General features: G+C 39.3%; 1 protein-coding gene across 1 annotated transcript in view; it reads right to left on the reverse strand.

Annotated features, from left to right (window-relative positions):
- Nucleotides 1-22,358, reverse strand: part of HNRNPR (heterogeneous nuclear ribonucleoprotein R) — a 175,570-nt gene extending 153,212 nt beyond the window's left edge. The window contains exon 1 of the mRNA XM_053707075.1: nucleotides 22,238-22,358. The gene's annotated coding sequence lies outside the window, so the exon portion shown is untranslated. The remainder of the gene's footprint in view (nucleotides 1-22,237) is intronic.
- Nucleotides 22,359-22,673: the final 315 nt, after the last annotated feature.

Below are 22,673 nucleotides of genomic sequence, written 5' to 3' on the forward strand. Positions count from 1 at the left end.
TTCCATGGGAATCCTTTAGATACACACCAACAGATATATTTTTTCCATATTTTATGGTAAATTTCTCTAGTTACAGGCTTTCTAGCCTGAATAAGAGTATCTATTACAGAATCTGAAAACCCACGCTTTGATAGAATCAAGCGTTCAATCTCCAAGCAGTCAGTTGGAGGGAAACCAGATTCGGATGTTCGAATTGACCCTGAACAAGAAGGTCCTGTCTCAAAGGTAGCTTCCATGGTGGAGCCGATGACATATTCACCAGGTCTGCATACCAAGTCCTGCGTGGCCACGCAGGAACTATCAAGATCACCGAAGCCCTCTCCTGATTGATCCTGGCTACCAGCCTGGGAATGAGAGGAAACGGTGGGAATACATAAGCTAGGTTGAAGATCCAAGGTGCTACTATTGTATCCACTAGAGTCGCCTTGGGATCCCTGGATATGGACCCGTAACAAGGGACCTTGAAGTTCTGACGAGAGGCCATCAGATCCATGTCCGGAATGCCCCATAATTGAGTTATTTGGGCAAAGATTTCCGGATGGAGTTCCCACTCCCCCGGATGCTCCTCCATCACCAGGGAACTCCTTGTTCCCCCCTGATGGTTGATATATGCAACAGTCGTCATGTTGTCTGATTGACACCTTATGAATTTGGCCTTTGCTAGTCGAGGCCAAGCCTTGAGAGCATTGAATATCGCTCTCAGTTCCAGAATGTTTATCGGGAGAAGAGAGTCTTCCCGAGACCATAGACCCTGAGCTTTCAGGGGTTCCCAGACCGCGCCCCAGCCCACCAGACTGGCGTCGGTCGTGACAATGACCCACTCTGGTCTGCGGAAGCTCATTCCCTGTGACAGGTTGTCCAGGGTCAACCACCAACGGAGTGAATCTCTGGTCCTTTGATCTACTTGGATCGTCGGAGACAAGTCTGTATAATCCCCATTCCACTGTCTGAGCATGCACAGTTGTAATGGTCTTAGATGAATTCGTGCAAAAGGAACTATGTCCATTGCCGCAACCATCAAACCTATTACTTCCATGCACTGCGCTATGGAAGGAAGAAGAACAGAATGAAGTACCTGACAAGAGCTTAGAAGTTTGATTTTCTGGCCTCTGTCAGAAAAATCTTCATTTCTAAGGAAACTATTATTGTTCCCAAGAAGGGAACTCTTGTTGACGGGACAGAGAACTTTTTTCTATGTTCACTTTCCACCTGTGAGATCTGAGAAAGGCTAGGACAATGTCCGTATGAGCCCTTGCTTTTGACAGAGACGACACTTGAATCAGAATGTCGTCCAAGTAAGGTACTACTGCAATACCCCTTGGTCTTAGCACCGCTAGAAGGGACCCTAGTACCTTTGTGAAAATCCTTGGAGCAGTGGCTAATCCGAATGGAAGTGCCACAAACTGGTAATGCTTGTCCAGAAAGGCGAACCTTAGGAACCGAAGATGTTCCTTGTGGATAGGAATATGTAGGTACGCATCCTTTAAATCCACCGTGGTCATGAATTGACCTTCCTGGATGGTAGGAAGGATCGTTCGAATGGTTTCCATTTTGAACGATGAAACCCTTAGAAACTTGTTTAGAATCTTGAGATCTAAAATTGGTCTGAATGTTCCCTCTTTTTTGGGAACTATGAACAGGTTGGAGTAAAACCCCATCCCTTGTTCTCCTAATGGAACAGGATGAATCACTCCCATTCTTGACAGGTCTTCTACACAATGTAAGAATGCCTGTCTTTTTATTTGGTTCGAAGATAATTGAGACCTGTGGAACCTTCCCCTTGGGGGTAGTTCCCTGAATTCCAGGAGATAACCTTGAAAAACTATTTCTAGCGCCCAAGGATCCTGAGTATGTCTTGCCCAAGCCTGAGCAAAGAGAGAAAGTCTGCCCCCCACCAGATCCGGTCCCGGATCGGGGGCCAACACTTCATGCTGTTTTGGTAGCAGGTTTCTTGGCCTGCTTACCCTTGTTCCAGCCTTGCATCAGTCTCCAGGCTGTCTTGGTTTGAGAAGTATTACCCTCTTACTTAGAGGGTGTAGAATTTGAGGCTGGTCCGTTTCTGCGAAAGGGACGAAAATTTGGCTTATTTTTAGCCTTAAAAGACCTATCCCGAGGAAGGGCGTGGCCCTTTCCCCCAGTGATGTCTGAAATAATCTCTTTCAAGTCAGGGCCAAACAGTGTTTTACCCTTGAAAGGGATGTTAAGCAATTTGGTCTTGGAGGCATCCGCTGACCAAGACTTTAGCCAAAGCGCTCTGCGCGCCACTATAGCAAACCCTGAATTATTCGCCGCTAATCTAGCTAATTGCAAAGCGGCATCTAAAATAAAAGAGTTAGCCAATTTAAGTGCTTGAACTCTGTCCATAACCTCCTCATACGAAGATTCTTTATTGAGCGACTTTTCTAGTTCTTCGAACCAGAAACACGCAGCTGTAGTGACAGGAACAATGCATGAAATTGGTTGAAGAAGGTAACCTTGCTGAACAAACATCTTTTTAAGCAAACCCTCTAACTTTTTATCCATAGGATCTTGAAAGCACAACTATCTTCTATAGGAATAGTAGTGCGTTTGTTTAGAGTAGAAACCGCCCCCTCGACCTTGGGGACTGTCTGCCATAAGTCCTTTCTGGGGTCGACTATAGGAAATAATTTCTTAAATATAGGGGGAGGAACAAAAAGGTATGCCGGGCCTTTCCCACTCCTTATTTACTATGTCCGCCACCCGCTTGGGTATAGGAAAAGCATCAGGGGACACCGGAACCTCTAGGAACTTGTCCATCTTACATAATTTCTTTGGAATGACCAAATTGTCACAATCATCCAGAGTAGATAATACCTCCTTAAGTAGTGCGTGGAGATGTTCTAATTTAAATTTAAATGTTACAACATCAGGTTCAGCTTGTTGAGAAATTTTCCCTGAATCTGAAATTTCTCCCTCAGACAAAACCTCCCTCCTGGCCCCTTCAGATTGGTGTGAGGGCATGTCAGAACAGTTATCATCAGCGTCCTCTTGCTCTTCAGTGTTTAAAACAGAGCAATCGCGCTTTCTCTGATAAGTAGGCATTTTGGATAAAATGTTTGCAATAGAATTATCCATTACAGCCGTTAATTGTTGCATGGTAATAAGTATTGGCGCACTAGATGTACTAGGGGCCTCTTGTGTGGGCAAAACTGGTGTAGACACAGAAGGGGATGATGCAGTACCATGCTTACTCCCCTCATTTGAGGAATCATCATGGGCAATATCATTATCTATGGCATTATTGTCCCTACTTTGTTTGGACACTATGACACAATTATCACATATATTTAAATGGGGAGAAACCTTGGCTTTCATACATATAGAACATCGTTATCTGATGGTTCAGACATGTTAAACAGGCTTAAACTTGTCAACAAAGCACAAAAAACGTTTTACAATAAAACCGTTACTGTCACTTTAAATTTTAAACTGAACACACTTTATTACTGAATATGTGAAAAAGTATGAAGGAATTGTTCAAAATTCACCAAAATTTCACCACAGTATCTTAAAGCCTTAAAAGTATTGCACACCAAATTTGAAAGCTTTAACCCTTAAAATAACGGAACCGGAGCCGTTTTTACATTTAACCCCTATACAGTCCCTGGTATCTGCTTTGCTGAGACCCAACCAAGCCCAGAGGGGAATACGATACCAAATGATGCCTTCTATAAGCTTTTTCAGTGGTTCTTAGCTCCTCACACATGCATCTGCATGCCTTGCTTTCCAAAAACAACTGCGCATTAGTGGCGCGAAAATGAGGCTCTGCCTATGACTAGAAAAGGCCCCCAGTGAAAAAGGTGTCCAATACAGTGCCTGCCGTTTTTTTAAAACAATCCCCAAGATTATAATAACTATTAATAGTTATAATCTGCCAAATATGCTTAGTAAAGTAATCGTTTTAGCCCAGAAAAATGTCTACCAGTTTTTTAAGCCCTAATGAAGCCCTTTATTCTTATACTAAACTAAGAAAATGGCTTACCGGTTCCCATAGGGAAAATGACAGCTTCCAGCATTACCAAGTCTTGTTAGAAATGTGTCATACCTCAAGCAGCAGAAGTCTGCTCACTGTTTCCCCCAACTGAAGTTAATTCATCTCAACAGTCCTGTGTGGAAACAGCCATCGATTTTAGTAACGGTTGCTAAAATCATTTTCCTCTTACAAACAGAAATCTTCATCTCTTTTCTGTTTCAGAGTAAATAGTACATACCAGCACTATTTTAAAATAACAAACTCTTGATTGAAGAATAAAACTACATTTAAACACCAAAAAACTCTTAACCATCTCCGTGGAGATGTTGCCTGTGCAACGGCAAAGAGAATGACTGGGGTAGGCGGAGCCTGGGAGGGACTATATGGCCAGCTTTGCTGGGCTCTTTGCCATTTCCTGTTGGGGAGGAGAATATCCCACAAGTAAGGATGACGCCGTGGACCGGACACACCTATGTTGGAGAAAAAAAGTTTAAACTAATTACACCTAATCTAAGCCCCCTAATAAAATAAAAAAGCCCCCCAAAATAATAAAATGCCCTATCCTAAATTACAAAGTAATCAGCTCTTTTACCAGCCCTTAAAAGGGCTTTTTGCGGGGCATTGCCCCAAAGTAATCAGCTCTTTTACCTATAAATAAAAATACAATACCCCCCCAACATTACAACCTACATACCCCTAACTCTAAAACCCTTAAAAATAGACATACTGAAAATGCTTTTTGTCTATTAGGATATGAAAATAGGCATCCTTTTAATCTACTGTGGGCATTGATCGGTCCTTTTGAACAAGAGGAAAGATAGTTCTGATTGTTTCCATATAGAAGGTCAGAACTCTTACAAACTTGTTCAATGCTTTCAGATCCAGAATAGGCCTGAAAGTTCCCTCTTTTTTGAGAACTGTAAAAGGTTGGTATAAAACACTAGCCTTGTTCTGCCATAAGATCTAGATCACTGGCTTTCAAACCAGTACAGGCCAAATTTTAAGGATCACCTTGGATGAGAGCAGGTAAAATAACCATGTTTACTAATCAGCTGATTATTTAAACTTGTGCTACACTTCGGATATCATCAAAATCTGGCCTGTTAGGGAGACCTGAGGACAGGTTTGAAAATCAGTAATCTAGATCAGTGGTTCTCAACCGCGGTCCTAAAGTACCACCAACAGGCCAGATTTTCATTATAGCTTAACTACAGCCCAGGTGAAATAATCAACTGATGGGTTATAGCAGGCTAGTAACCATGGTTACAGATCAGCCGATTATTTCACCTGAGCTCTAGTTCAGCTATAATGAAAATCTGACATTTTTTTGGGGTACCGTTTTTGGGGGTACTCGAGGACCACGGTTGAGAAACACTGATCTAGATGAAACGTTCCCATGAGTTTTTAATCCCAAAACATTGTAAAAACGGTTTGCGCCGTTACAGGATTCTTTGGAAAGTTGGAAAGAAGAAACCTTCCCCTGGGAGTCCTTAAGCTGAAGCCTAGTATGTATCCATGGGAAACAATGTTCAATACCCAGGGTTTTTTGAACAGACCGAGCCCAAGCATTCTGAAAAAGGTGTACTCTGTCCCCTACCAAAAGAAGATCCGGATTGGAGGCTGCACCTTCATGTTGACTTGGTAGAAGGAGAGGGCTTTTTAGAAAGCTTAGACTCGTTCCAAGTGAAAAATTACTTCCAAGGAGTTCTGGAAGAGTTAATCATTTGTGAAGATGAAGAGGTCTTTTGGTTTCTAGATTGAAAATAGGTATTTAAAAAATTAGGAGCCCTACTTTTCCCCTTGGGATTTTTTATCCTGTTGGGGAAAGGCTCCTTTAGAGCATGTCATATTGCTCTGAAACCTTGGAACACTGCTGGTCCTGAATGGAAAAAAAAAAAAAGACATTGATCGGACCAACGTGGGGTTCCACTTACCAGCAATGCTCCTCCTCCTGTCTGTTTTACCTTTTTTGCCGGGGGTTAAACATACAGTAGCGTAGGATTGATCAACTTAAAATTACATTCTCTTATGAATAAGAGCATGTCATTTTTGAATATTATGAACATTTAAGTAAAATACTATAAGCGGAAATCAATTTTACAGTAGACTATCACTAAGATTTCAACTTCTTTAAAAATGCATACAATTTACCCTACAATTAAGACTATTTATTACAGGACCAGTAAATACAGTAGATTTGCATAATCAACAAATGCATGATAAAAAGACAATGTGATAGAACGTAGTCTGAACTTCAAATGAGTAGTATATTTTTTTCTGACAATTTTCAAAGATATGTCTATCTCCACTCATCCTGTATCATGTGACAGCCATCAGCCAATCACAGATGCATATATGTATAGTCTGAATTCTTGCACATGCTCAGAAAGAGCTGGTGACTCAAAAATTGTAACTATAACTTTGCACATTTTGTTAATGGAAATAAATTGGAAAGTTGTTCAAAACTGAATGCTCTATCTGAATAATGAAAGTTTAATTTTGAGTGTCATTAAATAAACCTGAGATGTATCATTTAATAAATAATATTCCATGGGGGGGGGGGGGAGTATGGCAGCTCCATCATTTAAAAAAAGGTTGAACCCCAATATACAAATATTTTCATCTGTACTTTGAGGTAACATTGCATTCTACCTCCTATTCATTCTGACAAGCAATTATTGATGCATTCTACTTCCTATTCATTCTGACAAGCAATTATTGATTCTACCCAAACCCTTGCTTATATTCTCCTAATGTTCTGCTTTAAAGCTGGTGTATTTATTTTTCTAATGTTCTGGTTAAAGTTGCATAAAGGTTTAAAAAAGAAAAAGCAGTGCAATAATAAAATACTGTTTGATTTCTGCAAAAGGGTTAAATATATTAGGGATGCACCAAAAATTCGCCCGCAGAAACGTTTCAGCCAAAAATGACATTTTCGGTAATTGTTTTTTTTTGCCTGTTATTTTTTGGTAAAATTATTGTGTAGCATATTTCAAATTTCATGCTAGCCTAGAGCTGCTGTTTGAGTTTATTACTTGACTTAAAGGGACATTGAACCCAATTTTTTTCTTTTGTGATTCAGATAAAAAATTGGGTTCAGTGCCCCTTTAATGTTTTGCATATAATAATAGTTTTCTAGGACTATACTTTCTTTGGATAATTGGTAAAAAAAAAAAAAAAACTGTTAAATCTGATTCTTTTACATAGAACTAAATAAAGAATAATACAGTATATTGATATTAATATTGTGTAGGGATGCATCAAAAATTTTGGTTACAGAAACATTTTGCCAGAACATGGCATAGTTTTTTTCGGTTTCGCTTTTTTTGCCTATTTTTTTCTTGGTAAAATTATTGTATAGCATATTATTATTTTAAGATATTTTCTGTCCAATTGTAGTGTGTAACTTTCAATAAAAAAAGTGTGGTTATGAGGGGGGCGGAGCTAGCCAGCCATCGATGCAGCAGTGCTTTTGAAGAGCTCCTGAGAGAAAAAGTTTTTAAACTGGCAAAAAGTGATCTATATAGATCTGAAAGGCTATTACTAAGCATAGAGTAGTACCCTCAGCCTGGACACTCGAATTCAGCTTGCAAACCGCAAAATTTTGGAAGTCGGAATCCGATCCGGACCTGAGCTCCAGAAGAAAACTAGGAGAGTCCGGGGCTGCGGCCTACTCCGGACCGGAAAGTTACACCGGAGGCCTTCAAACATCACTGAGGCCATAATACCGGCCACGACTAAGATACACAGTGCACAATTACCCCCAATTAATCAACAGGAACTGCTGCAATCAATGTAAAAGGAAAGCAGGGAAAAACGGAATTTGGCGCGAACCGCCATTTTCAAGGTACGCATTTAAGCACTCTCTGACATCTTAACACACAAATACTTTCTGGACATCTGGGACATTATAAGAGACTTGTTGGGGGTATGTAAGACATTACATTCAGCTGCAATTAAGCAAAGAGAGAGACCTGAAAACGCCTCACAAGTCTGCAGCATACCACATACAGTATTACTTGCTCCCAGGCTGTACTAATTTTAGAGCAGAACATACAACTTGGGCACTAGCTTTAACGCAATATCTCTCCTAGTAGAGGGGGGGGGAGGAAAAAAAAGTCATCGGAAGCTAGCCTGCAACCTGGAGCAGTCTGGAACTATCTTTGCCTGCCTTCACCAGCTATACTACACTGTTAATTACTTGTGAAAAATAGCACTCCCTCCTCACCCCTTTCCTGCCAGTTAGCCTGCTGGTGGGTCATATCCAAAATCCCCTGCCCGTGATGGTCCTGTGAGGACAGACTCCCCAGGGGAGGTGAGTGCTAACTGAAAATTAACTGAACCCAGAAAACAGAGACTTTCTATACTTTTTCCTGGATGATCTACATCACATAAATGGACTCTAGATAGGGTGATTTATTACTTATAAGGGCTGATTCCACCCGCTGCTCTCTCATCCTTTAGCCCGCAGCAACTGAGGCGACAGGGAAAACAAGAGAGGTGATTACTGCAGGCCCTAACTCATCTCACCCTATCAGGAAAGATTGTCTTTTATATGCCAAACTCCCTCTACTCTCAAGCACTAATGGATATAATAAATGCTTAAATGATCTAGATGAAGATTACTTCGGGCATGTCTATGTAAAGTCAAGGGGCAGAGTGGCTCTCTGAAAGATTAAGGCTCCCAGGGCTGCTACGTAGCTATCAGAGCGATAGGTTCTCAAAAGCACAGAAACCTCAGCACCAACCAACACTCCCTGCTTTGGGAAGATACATCTAGAAGATGAAAATCCGCACGCAATCGGTTAAAGAGTGCCTTTCCCAGTCACAACAGAAAAAAAAAAAAAACAGGCTATGCTAGACCTATCTCAACGGATGGAACAAGAAGAAGACACGGAGGATCCCCCCATTGTATCCCAGAAATCAACCTCCTCCAATGAGGCCCTCTTAAAGCAGATAAAACAAATGTTTCATGAAGAAATGAGAGCGGCCCTTTCAGAATTAACACAAGAGATTGCTGACATTGGTGAGAGAACTTCAGCAATTGAGGATAAAGTTGATGACTTAATAGAGGAGATCCCAGAGTTACAAGCAACAGTGAGTGCACAACAAGCGCAAATACAAAAATTGGAGGACCATCTGGAAGATCTGGAAAACCGATCTCGGAGATCGAACATTCGCATACGCAACTTACCTGAAAAATATAATAACCTTCAAGACGTTATCACACAAATCTTCCAACAAATATTACCAGAGGAAGATGCATCTTTCCTTCTTATGGACAGAGTTCACCGAGCCTTAGTTAAGCCTCCAACACCAGGGGCCCACAGAGATGTGATAACAAAACTTCACTATTACCATATTAAAGATAGAATTATGCAAGCAGTGCGGGGAATTCCAGAGATCACTTATGAGGACCATAAAATTCAAATATTTGCGGATCTCTCCCCTATCACTCTGAAGAAGAGAAGAGAATTCAAGCCGATAGTAGCAGCCCTGGCTAACGCCCAAATTAAATACAGATGGGGATTCCCCTTCAAGCTGTCCTTTACAGTGGACAAAACAACATACTCTTGTGCCACAATTGATGAGGGACAATCGATTTTACACAAGCTCCATATTGAGAAATCATTACAGTCACCATCACAGTCTCCCAAGCCGCAAAGGAAAGCTTTGAGCCGCACCTGGACACCGGTGCTTAAAAATGGGAAGGCTAAGAAGAGAAATCAAGAACCGGAGAGCCCGACCTGACTTGCAGAAATAATTCCCAAGCTATGACTATAATTCTGCACGTTCCCTAAAGGGAAGTATCACCACTAAGGGGGGCTTAAATTCTGAGAACAAGCCCGAAAGAAATGAAATGACTCTAGACCTGGACTTAATGTTTCTAAATAGTTAGATTATTGTTATAAGTCCAGAATCATAGGGCTCACCCTTATCCAGAGACAAAGTTGTTTTGGTTATATCACCGAGGTAATAGGCATTCAATATGCCAATAATGTATGCCCGAAGTTTCTTTTGTTGTATTAGTTATTTATGTTTGCTAGTTTCCTTATTTTATTTGTTATTGCTATGTCATATTGCATTCCTGGATCAAAGATCCAAGTTCGGACCGAACAAGGTCAGTTGTTCATTGATTTGTTATTGCTCAGACTAACCGTTACATATTTTCTCATCTTAGCATGTCATATATTGCATAGAGGTATGTTACAACAGCTATGTGTTCCACGAGACAGACTTGACAGCTATACTTTCATACAGGGAGGGGGACCCGGCCAGCCAACGAGTGGTAAGCTTCTTTACCTGTGTTTCAGGAGTCTTCTTTATTTTTCTTTACTCACTCTCTCACTGTACACGTAGGTAGGAAATGTCTTTAAATATAGTCACACATAATGTTCGAGGGTTACACTCCCACATCAAGAGACGTAAAGCCTTAGACACATATAAATCTATGAAAGCCCACATCATCCTATTGCAGGAAACCCATTTTACAAAAATAAAAACCCCTAAAAATTGGGATAGAAATTACCCCACACAATTTCATGCCACCTGCCAATCCAAGAAATGCGGTGTTTCCATTCTGGTCCATTCAGAGCTAAATTTTAAGGAGGACGAGGTAATTATTGACAAGGCTGGGAGATACATTATAGTTAAGGGCAGGATACACGACACACATGTTATATTGGGAAATATATATGCCCCTAATGAATCTCAGGCCCCATTTTTGTCTAAGTTAGGAATGATGCTAACCACATGGAAAAAAATCGCGCTTAATCATAGGGGGAGACTTCAATTTAGTAGCCAATATTGAACTAGACAAGTCAGCGATCCCACGCACATCTCCATCTCAAAGTTCCAAGAAGCTTCTGTTTGATTTTATTCTTGACCATAATCTTGTAGACAGCTGGAGCTATATAAACCCAAAAACAAGAGATTATTCATTCTACTCCACCTCACACAATGTTTACTCAAGAATAGACTATATTCTGGTTAGCCAAACTATGTCCCCTTTGATATTAGCCTCAGATATTATACCAACCACATGGTCGGATCACAACGTAGTACTAACAAAACTAAGTGGCTTAATTGACCCTTATAGAGGCAGAAGCTGGACTATAAACCCAACTTTGCTCAGAGATAAATTATTTACGCAAAATTTGCAGACAGAAATTTCTCACTTTTTAACACTTAATCAAAACTCAGTATCTAACCCCTTGTATATTTGGGGAGCTTTAAAAGCCTTTGCCAGGGGAATTCTAATAAAAGAATCTAACAAACAGAATAAAGCGTATTTGACTCAGCTAGAAAGTACTAGAAGCGAGATTAAACACCTGCAATCACAGCACCAGCTATCACTAGATGACAAAACATTAAGGCTACTGAGAGACAAAGAAAATGCTCTGGATCAGCTGTTGACAAAGGAGGCTACCAGGTCCCTAAAACTGATTGATACTCAATACTTCATACAAGCCAACAAACCTGATAAACTGTTAGCATTTAAATTAAAAGAAATGACTAGGACATCCACAGTACCACAAATTCAAATGACAAATGGGCAGATCTCAAACCATCCACAGATCATTGCTGACACTTTTGCCCAGTATTACCAGAAACTTTATGCCCTGCCCCCATCCAAAAATCCTATCACACTAGATAGGGATACAAATGCATTCCTACGGGATTGTAACTTACCCAAAATAGCAACAGAAGACCTAGATAAGCTAAATTCGCCAATAACTATCCATGAAGTGAATTTAGCGATACGAAATTTAAAGATGGGTAAGGCGCCAGGCCCCGATGGGTACTCAGGTATTTTCTATAAAACTTTTGCACAGGATCTTGGCCCCATATTAGTTGAGAGTTTCAACCATATACTAGAGGGGGGGACTATACCCAAGGAACTTCTTGAGGCTCGTATATCGGTAATCCCTAAACCTGGGAAATGTAAACAACACTGTAAAAATTATAGGCCTATCTCCCTGATTAATCTAGATATTAAGTTATTTACAAAAATCTTAGCAACTAGACTAAATGACATTCTTCCAAAGCTCATCCATCAAGATCAGGTGGGCTTTATCCGTAATAGAGAGGCCCCAGATAATATTCGGAAAATTATTGATCTTGTGGACTATGCTTCCAAACAAAAGGTGCCTTCTCTGTTTCTTTCATTAGACGCAGAGAAGGCATTTGATCGTGTAAATTGGGATTACCTCACCGCAGTGCTAAAAAATATGGGCTTTGGGGGAAATTTTTGTACAGCAATTTCGGCAATATACTCCCACCCTTCCGCCTTCATCAGAATAGCGGGCTATAAATCCTCACCTATAAAAATTCTTAATGGAACCAGACAGGGGTGCCCATTATCACCATTGCTGTTCGCCCTATGCATTGAACCGCTGGCAACAAGCATCAGGCAGAATGTAGATATTAATGGCATTAAGATAGGTGACAGGGAACACAAGATCAGTCTATTCGCAGATGACGTAATTTTGTCAATTACTAAGCCCATGATTTCCCTCCCTCTAGTATACTCCACGATTAATAGATTCGCCAACATCTCGGGATACAAGATTAACAATGATAAGTGCGAGGCAATCAGTACACATCTCCCAGAACATACCAAAAAATTATTGATCCTGAATTTTGATTTTAATTGGGCTGACAAGGGCATAAAGTATTTGGGTATCATAATCCCGAACAACCTGGACCATCTTTACAAACTGAACTACACACCTATGTTCACTCATATTAAAACTTTACTATCAAGGTGGAACAAACTAAACATCTCTCTATATGGCAGGTTGACATCGATTAAGATGACGGTTCTACCCAAAATTTTATATCTCTTTCGTTCACTACCTATAAACGTTTCCACCTCCGTGTTACGGAAAACACAGAAAGACCTGGTAGCGTTCATTTGGAAATACCGAAGATCCAGAGTTAATAAACAAACACTTCTCAGACATAAAACAGGAGGGGGGATGGGAATGCCAGACCTGACGGCGTACTATTACGCGGCCAGGTTGGCACAGTCCTCTCTGTGGCATAACCACCTAGATAGAATTCAATGGGTTCAAATAGAATCAGACATGATGAAGATCCACCCCATTTATAAATTGTTATGGACTGCTAAAAAAGATAGGCCCCCTAAATGGAGAAGCTTTATTACTATAGCACACACACTGGCACTGTGGGAAACACTAACAACCAAATACACTTTGATACCCAAAGGGTCGAAGGCGACCCCCCTAGTGACATTATCTACCCATTATGACCTAACTACACAGGAAAAGTGGGCTAACAAGGGCCTGTACCGCATTGCAGATGCCCTGGAAGGCACCAAGTTATTCACATTCCAACAATATGCCGATTTAAATAAACAAGAAAGAGAGAGTTGGTTTCATTACCTGCAATTAAGAGCGAGAGTAGATGAAGTTATAGGACAAAATCAGCTAACTGTTAGTTCTTATTTAGAGAGACTCTGTTTGGCCACTGAACGAATGAGAGGGGCGATCTCTAACTTATATATCCTATTTAATACCCCATCCAAACTTAATAAACTACCATTTATGATAAAATGGGAGACAGAGTTAAATATTATATGGACCGCTGAAAAGTGGTGCGATATTTTGAAATCTGGTACTTCCTTCTCTATTTGTGCGCACTTGAAGGAAAACTTTCTCAAGGTAGCTTACAGATGGTACTTCCACCCATCGAGAATCCACGCAGCGCACGCGAACACAAGTTGTTTACGTGGCTGTAATGAAAGCGGCACATATGCGGTGGAACTGCTATCATGTATCACGCATATGGTCCCAAACATCAGAGCTCCTAAGTGAAATTCTAGATAGGCAAATTAACTTAACTCCTTCCCAGGCACTGTTACACGAGCCTATATCAAATCTATCCAGAAATGCAAACAAATTAGTAGCGCTGATTTGCACTGTAACCAGGCTAACTATAGCAAGATATTGGAAGACCACAGTACCCTCTTTTTTGATAATCAAGAATAAAGTTGACTATTATTACCAAATGAGCAGCGCCTCCGCAGATATTCTAGATAGAAAAGAACAGTTTCTACTAATGTGGGAGCCCTGGATAATGTATACCGAGGCTAGAAATAGATAGAAGAGCTAAGTGAGGCTAGGAAAGGAGATATGAGTCTGGCCCCTGCCACTTCCGCTCCTGCCCAGCTAGTCTGGGTGGGTCACAACACATCCCCCTCTCCCCTCTTTAAGAGTTGAATCCAATTTTCCTGTGGTAGGGGCTAGAAATTTTGGTAACAACTTAAGGTCAGGAATGCTGAGCCGGGTCCTCCTCCTGAAAGGGTCTAAATGGAGCATTAAAGAGTCCTCTAGGGACAGGACTGTCAACTAACGGTCGCGTTAAGCACATCTACTTATTACTTATTGTCTGCTATGTGGTGGTCTTTTTGTTATATACCTTCAATCATATTATTTAGTAACACAAAGAATTGTAAATCAATTGAAATTGTAACACGGTTGGTCTGATCCTATATTTGTAAAATGTTGAAAAATCAATAAAAAAAAAATTTTCATTAAAAAAAAAAAAAAAAAAAAAGTGTGGTTATTTTATTTTATTGGCTTGCAGTTTTTTTAATTCTACAAATAAAATTTTTTTTTAAAATAGTTGCTTGAGAAAACATGTTTACAGTAAACTTTATAAAGGCTTTTAAAATAATTTGTATAAAAAAAGTCATTTTCGGTTTTCGGCCAAGGGCGTCCCGATTCCAAAATTTTGGTTTCGGTCCAGAATTTTCATTTCGATGCATCACTAAAACATGTAGTTAAAATCTGCCCCATATAAGAAATGTGCTACCAGGAACTATCTGCGCACATTTGGAGAGTCAATGAAGAGCGGCAAGTGTGTAGCCACCCATCACTGGCTAGCTTCCAGTGCATTAATGCTCCTTAGCCTACCCAGATATGCTTTACAACAAATTATACTAAGACAACAAAATAAATTGAAAAGTCTTTTAAAAGGGACACTCATGTCAAATTAAATTTTCATGATTCAGATACAGCATGTAATTTTAAACAACTTTCCAATTTACTTCCATTAAAAAAAAAAATGTGCACAATCTTTAATATTTACACTTTTTGAGTCACCAGCTCCTACTGAGCATGTGCAAGAAATCACAGACTATAAGTATATGCATTTGTGATTGGCTGATTGCTATCACATGGTACAGGGGGGAGTGGAAATATACATAACTTAAATTTTTTCAGAAAAAAAAAAACTACTACTCATTTGAAATTCAGAGTAAATCCTATTGTATTGTCTTGTTATCTTGCATTTGTTGATTATGCAAATCTACTTTGTTTACTGGTCCTTTAAAGGCTAGAGACACAGAAAAGCTGTGTGTTTTACACCCACAAACACATTGTGTAGGTACCGCTCAGGACCTGCAGAGTGCTGCTGGTCTTGAGTGTAAACTGCCGCTGATCAAATACCCCGCTTTGCAGGGTTTAAACACGTAATTTTGCTGTGTCGCCAGTGATAAAATAACATACTGTACTCTCATAAATTAGAGTAATTTAAATCACTATAATGGCCATTTAAAATTGCATGCTCTATCGGATCCATGAAAGTTCAATTTTGACTTATGTCCCTATAAGAATAACACACAAAGCTGATGAAACATACTCATCAACTGTCTTTAAAAAATGACACAGGGCATTATTTCTTACATACAAATAACATAATTTATGTAAGAACTTACCTGATAAATTAATTTATTTCATATTGGCAAGAGTCCATGAGCTAGAGACGTATGGGATATACAATCCTACCAGGAGGGGCAAAGTTTCAAAAACCTCAAAATGCCTATAAATACACCCCTCACCACACCCACAATTCAGTTTAACTAATAGCCAAGAAGTGGGGTGATAAAGAAAGGAGTAAAAAGCATCAACAAAGAAATTTGGAAATAATTGTGCTTTAAACAAAAAATCATAACCACCACAAAAAAGGGTGGGCCTCATGGACTCTTGCCAATATGAAAGAAATGAAATGAATTTATCAGGTAAGTTCTTACATAAATTATGTTTTCTTTCATGTAATTGGCAAGAGTCCATGAGCTAGTGACGTACGGGATAGCAATACCCAAGATTTGGAACTCCACGCAAGAGTCACTAGAGAGGGAGGGAAAAAAATAAAAACAGCTATTTCTCACTGAAAAAATAATCCACAACCCAAAATATAAGTTAATTCTCATTAAATGAAAAGAAAAAAACTTAAAACATCAGCAGAAGAATCAAACTGAAACAGCTGCCTGAAGAACTTTTCTACCAAAAACTGCTTCCAAAGAAGCGAACATATAAAAAAACGGTAGAATTTAGTAAATGTATGCAAAGTCGCTGCTTTGCAAATCTGATCAACTGAAGCTTCATTCTTAAAAAGCCCACGAAGTGGAGACTTATCTAGTAGAATGAACTGTAATTATCGTCCAAATAAGGAAACACTGCAACATCCCGCTCTCTGATAACGGAGAGTAGGACACCAAGAACCTTTGAAAAGATTCCTAGAGCTGTCGCTAGGCCAAAAAGAGCAACAAATTGGTAATGCTCGTCTAAAAAAGAGAATCTCAGAAATTGAAAGCAATCTGGATGAATCAGAATATGAAGATATGCATCCTGTAAGTCTATTGTGGGCATATAATGCCCTTGCTGAACAAAAGGCAGAATAGACCTTATAGTCACCATTTTGAAAGTTGGTACTCTTACATATCGATTCAAAATTTTTAGATCCAAAACTGGTCTGAATGAAATTACTTTCTTTGGGACAATGAATAGATTTGAATAAAACCCCAGACCCTGTTCCTGAAACGGAACTGGCATGATTACCCCAGACAACTCCAGGTCTGAAACACACTCCATGAAAGCCTGAGCCTTTACTGAGTTTGCTGGAATGCGTGAGAGAAAAAAAATCTTCTAACAGGCGATCTTACTCTGAATCCTATTCTGTACCCCTGAGAGACAATATTCTAAATCCAATGATTTTGGACCGAATTGATCCAAACATCTTAGAAAAATCTTAATCTGCCCCCTACCAGCTGAGCTGGAATAAGAGCCGCACCTTCATGCGGACTTAGGGGCTGGCTTTGAACTCTTAAATGGCTTGGATTTATTCCAATTTGAAGAAGGCTTCCGATTGGAAAGATTCCTTGGGGAAGAATAAGGTTTCTGTTCCTTATTTAAGAACAAAAAGAAGCTTTAAATTTACCCTTAGAACTTATCTTGAGGCAGAAAAACTACCTTCCCCCAGTGACAGTTGAAAATATTGAATCCAATTGAACCAAATTATTTATTACATTGGAAGGAAAGAAATAGCAATCTGGACTTAGAAGTCATATCAGCATTTCAAGATTTAAGCCACAAAGCTCTTTTAGCTAAAGACAGAGATTTAACATCAATTTTGATAAAAAAAATGGCATCACAAATGAAATTATTAGCATGTTGAATCAAGTTAACAATACTAGACAAATCATGATTCAATACTTGTTGCGCTGAAGTTTCCAAGCAAAAAGTTGAAGCAGCTGCAACATCAGCCAAAGAAATTGTAGGCCTAAGAAGAAGACTTGAAAATAAATAAGCTTCCCTTAGATAAGATTCCAGTTTCCTATCTAAAGGATCTTAACAAGAAATACTATCTTCCGTAGGAATAGTAGCACGTTTAGCAAGAGTAGAGATAGCCCCATCAATTTTGGGGATCTTTTCCCAAAACTGCAATCTAATTGCTGGCAAAGGATACAATTTTTTAAACCTTAAAGAAGGAATAAAAGAAGTACCAGGCCTATTCCATTCGTTAGAAATCATATCAGAAATAGCATCAGGAACTGAAAAGAAAAAAAAAAAAAAAAAAAAAAAAACTCTGAAACAACCACAGAAGGTTTATAAACATAATTTAAATGTCTACTAGCTTTAAAATCAAAAGGACTATTCTCCTCAATATCCAATATAATCAACACTTCTTCAACAAAGAATGAATGTACTAAATTTTATATAAATAAGTAATTTGTTAGTGTCAATATCTGAGGAAGGATCTTCTGAATCAGATAGATCCTCATCAGGAGGATAATTCAGTATGTTGTCTGTCATTTGAAATTTCATCAATTTATGAGAAGTTTAAAAAGACCTTTACATTTCTTAGAAGGCGGGATGGCTGACAAAGCCTTCTGAATAGAATCAACAAAAAATTCTTATAAATTTACAGGTATATCTTGTACATTAGATGTTAAAGAACAGCAACAGGCAATGTATTATTACTGATGGACACAATCTCTGCATGTAAAAGTTTATCATGACAATTTATTACAAACCACAGCTGGAGATATAATCTCCATAAGATTACAACAAATCTACTTAGCTTTGGTAGAACTGTTATCAGTCAGCAGGATTCCAACAGTGTTTTCTGAGACAGGAACAGATTGAGACATCTTGCAAAATGTAAGAGAAAAAACAACATGTAAAGCAAAATTATCAATTTCCTTATATGGCAGTTTCAGGAATGGGAAAAAATGCAAACAGAATAGCCCTCTGGCATAGAAAAAAAAAAATCAAGAGGCAAATAGGAATGGGGTCTAAAATAATAAAAATATTTGGCGCTAAGTATGACGCACAACAAACAGAAAAATATTTTTTGGCGCCAAAAACGTCCGGAAATGACACACTCGCGTCACAGATGACGCAACCTTGTGAAAAGACCCGGAGTCAACTAAGACGCAATAAAAAAAATGAATTTGCGTCAACGAGCGTAACTTCGCGCCAAAAATGACGCAATAAACGTTAGCATTTTGCGCCCTTGCAAGCCTAATTCTGCCCGCGATATAGAAAAAAAAGACAATCAATTGAAAAAAAAGACTACACCCCAGGTAAGAAATAAATTTCTAAAAAATGCATTTCCCAGACATGAAACTGACAGTCTGCAAAAGGAAATATACTGAAACCTGAATCGTGGCAAATATAAGTACAATACATACAGGTGAAACTCGAAAAATTAGAATATCGTGCAAAAGTTAATTTATTTTACTAATGCAACTTAAAAGGTGAAACTAATATATGAGAGACTCATTACATGCAAAGCAAGATAGTTCAAGCCGTGATTTAAAATAGCATTAACTAATGTTCTATTTAACATAGAAACATAATTGTGATGATTATGGCTTACAGCTCATGAAAACCCCAAATCTACAATCTCAGAGAATTAGAATATTGTGAAAAGGTGCAATATTCTAGGCTCAGTGTCCCACTCTAATCAGCTAATTAAGCCATAACACCTGCAAAGGGTTCCTGAGCCTTTAAATGGTCTCAGTCTGGTTCAGTAGGAATCACAGTCATGGGAAAGACTGCTGACCTGACAGTTGTGCAGAAAACCACCATGGACACCCTCCATAAGGAGGGAAAGCCTCAAAAAAAGGTAATTGCAAAAGAAGTTGGATGTTCCCAAAGTGCTGTATCAAAGCACATTAATAGAAAGTTATGTGGAAGGGAAAAGTGTGGAAGAAAAAAAGGTGCCCAAGCAGCAGGAATGCCCGCAGCCTGGAGAGGATTGTCAGGAAAAGGCCATTCAAAAGTGTTGGGGACTTTCACAAGAGCCACCACACACAGACGGATCCTGGACATGGGCTTCAAATGTCGTATTCCTCTTGTCAAGCCACTCCTGAACAACAATGTCAGAAGCGTCTTACCTGGGCTAAAGAAAAACAGACCCGGTCTGTTGCTCAGTGGTCCAAAGTCCTTTTTTCTAATGAGAGCAAATTTTGCATCTCATTTGGAAACCAAGGACCTAGAGTATGGAGGAAGAATGGAGAGGCTCACACTGCAAGATGCTTGAAGTCCATTGTGAAGTTTCCACAGTCTGTGTTGATTTGGGAAGCCATGTCATCTGCTGGTGTTGGTCCACTGTGATTCATTAAGTCCAGGGTCAACACAGCCGTCTAACAAGTGATTTTGGAGCACTTCATGCTTTCTTCTGCAGACGAGCTTTATGGGGATGCTGACTTCATTTTCCAGCAGGACTTGGTACCTGCTCACAATGCCAAAAGCACCAAAACCTGGTTCCATGACCATGGGATTACTGTGCTTGATTGGCCAGCAAACTTGCCTGACCTGAACCCCATAGAGAATCTATGGGGCATTGACAAAAGAAAGGTGAGAGACATGAGACCGTACAATGCAGAAGAGCTGAAAGCCGCTATTGAAGCATCCTGGTCTTCCATAACACCTCAGCAGTGCCTCAGGCTGATAGCTTCCATGCCACGCCGCATTGAGGCAGTAATTGCTGCAAAAGGGGCCCAAACCAAGTACTGAGTACATACAGTATGCATGCTTATACTTTTCAGAGGTCCGATATTGTTCTACAGGTATGTACAATCCTTGTTTTATTGATTGCATGTAATATTCTATTTTTTTGAGATTGTGGATTTGGGGTTTTCATGAGCTATAAGCCATAATCATCACAATTATGACAAATCACGGCTTGAACTATCTTGCTTTGCATGTAATGGATCTCATATATTAGTTTCACCTTTTAAGTTGCATTAGTGAAATAAATTAACTTTTGCATGATATTCTAATTTTTCGAGTTTCACCTGTATATTTAGAACTTTATAAAATACATAAAGTGCCAAACCATAGCTGAGAGTGTCTTAAGTAATGAAAACATACTTACCTGAAGACACCCATCCACATATAGCAGATAGCCAAACCAGAACTGAAACAGTTATTAGTAGAGGTAATGGAATATGAGAGTATATCGTCGATCTGAAAAGGGTGGTAGGAGATGAATCTCTACGACCGATAACAGAGAACCTATGAAATAGATCCCCGTGAGGAAAACCATTGCATTCAATAGATGATACTCCCTTCACATCCCTCAGACATTCACTGTACTCAGAGGAAACGGGCTTCAAAAAAGCTGTGAAGCGCATATCAACGTAGAAATCTTAGCACAAGCTTACTTCACCACCTCCATAGGAGGCAAAGTTTGTAAAACTGAATTGTGGGTGTGGTGAGGGGTGTATTTATAGGCATTTTGAGGTTTGGGAAACTTTGCCCCTCCTGGTAGGATTGTATATCCTATACGTCACTAGCTCATGGACTCTTGCCAATTGCATGAAAGAAAATTCTCAGATTAACAGTCTGATACCAACTTTGAAATTGAAACCGTAATAACCATGCAAAGATATGGACTACAATCAAATTATAAAATTTGAAACTGAACTCAATCAGATTTAAAAGGACATGAAACCCAAAATGTTTCTTTCATGATTCAGACAGAACATTAGATTTTAAACAACTTTTCAATTTGCTTCTATTATATATATTGCTTCATTATCTTGGTATTCTTAGTTGAAAAGCATATCTAGATACACTCATGAGCAGCACTGCATTATTGGGCGCTAGTTGCTGATTGGTGGCTGCACAAAAATGTCTCTTCATTGGTTCGCCAATGTCTTTAGATAGCTCCCAGTAGTGTATAGCTGTTCCCTGAAAAAAGGATACCAAGAGAATGAAGCAACTTGGATAAAAGAAGTAAATTGAAAAAAGTTGTTTAAAATCACATGCTCTATTTGAATCATGATAAAAAAAAAAAAAAAAAGTGCCAGGGGTAAATTTCGGTGGGTCTCTTGCACCGGTTTTTATCAATACCGACTTACAAATCCTTTGCAACACTTATTTTTAATATATATTTTTCTAAGGAAATTAAGCAGCAACACCAAGACATCACCATTACATATATAAATTAGTGTAACTCAGCCTCCAGGTTATATTATCATTTGCAATTAGCCAGTCACTCGCAGTTTCAGTGTTAACACCCACTAGTTAGTGTGTGCATGCAATTAAAGAATTACGGTAAATATTTTCCAACAAACATTTCCTAGGCATCCCCTAGTGTGCGAATGTGGGATTTGCTGCTCATCACAGTTGAGATTTGTTCTGGTCACATTTATGTTTTGCTGCCTATCATTGTGCTCGAACATACCAATACCCTACGATTTAAGATACAAATGCAGCATCCTTTACAAACAATGGTCTAGTAAACCACATTCCAAAATCTGTTTCATGTTCCCATTCTAACACCAACAGAACAAGGACAATGGCGGAAAACCCTCACCGAGCTTGCGTTAATAAGGCGCATGCCAGCTTTATATCACTGAGACCAAAATACCTCATAATACCTATTCACAAAAAGCGGATACCACAAAAAAACTCTACTTACCAAACACGATATAGTAATAATCGCCCAATGTCTCTGTCGCTGCCGTGTTACGCTAGTAAAAATGGCGTACCTACCCCTTAGGTATCCCCACCTCCTTCCCGAACGCCTCTCAGCCAATCAGTGGCCGACGAAGCAAGATCACCGCAGTCTAGCTTCAATGATCAGCCAATGCAAAATAATAAGCGGGAAGGGAGGGGGAGATACCATAACCAATGAGGTTTCATAATACATAGTTGTAAAGGAAAATATTTGGTATAGTGAATGGGATTTGTGAAAAGGAAAGGTAAGAATATTACATATTCATGGAGCAAGCAGATGGCTGAATGAAGATTAGCGAGAAATGAAGGCTAAACACAATAGCGTAGATGAATATTTATCACCGTGTATTAATGGAAACAGGTTGTAAGGTTATTAGCATTAATAAACTAATTGTTAA

This window comes from Bombina bombina, chromosome 3, assembly GCF_027579735.1.
Source record: "Bombina bombina isolate aBomBom1 chromosome 3, aBomBom1.pri, whole genome shotgun sequence".
Classification (NCBI taxonomy): Eukaryota; Metazoa; Chordata; class Amphibia; order Anura; family Bombinatoridae; genus Bombina; species Bombina bombina.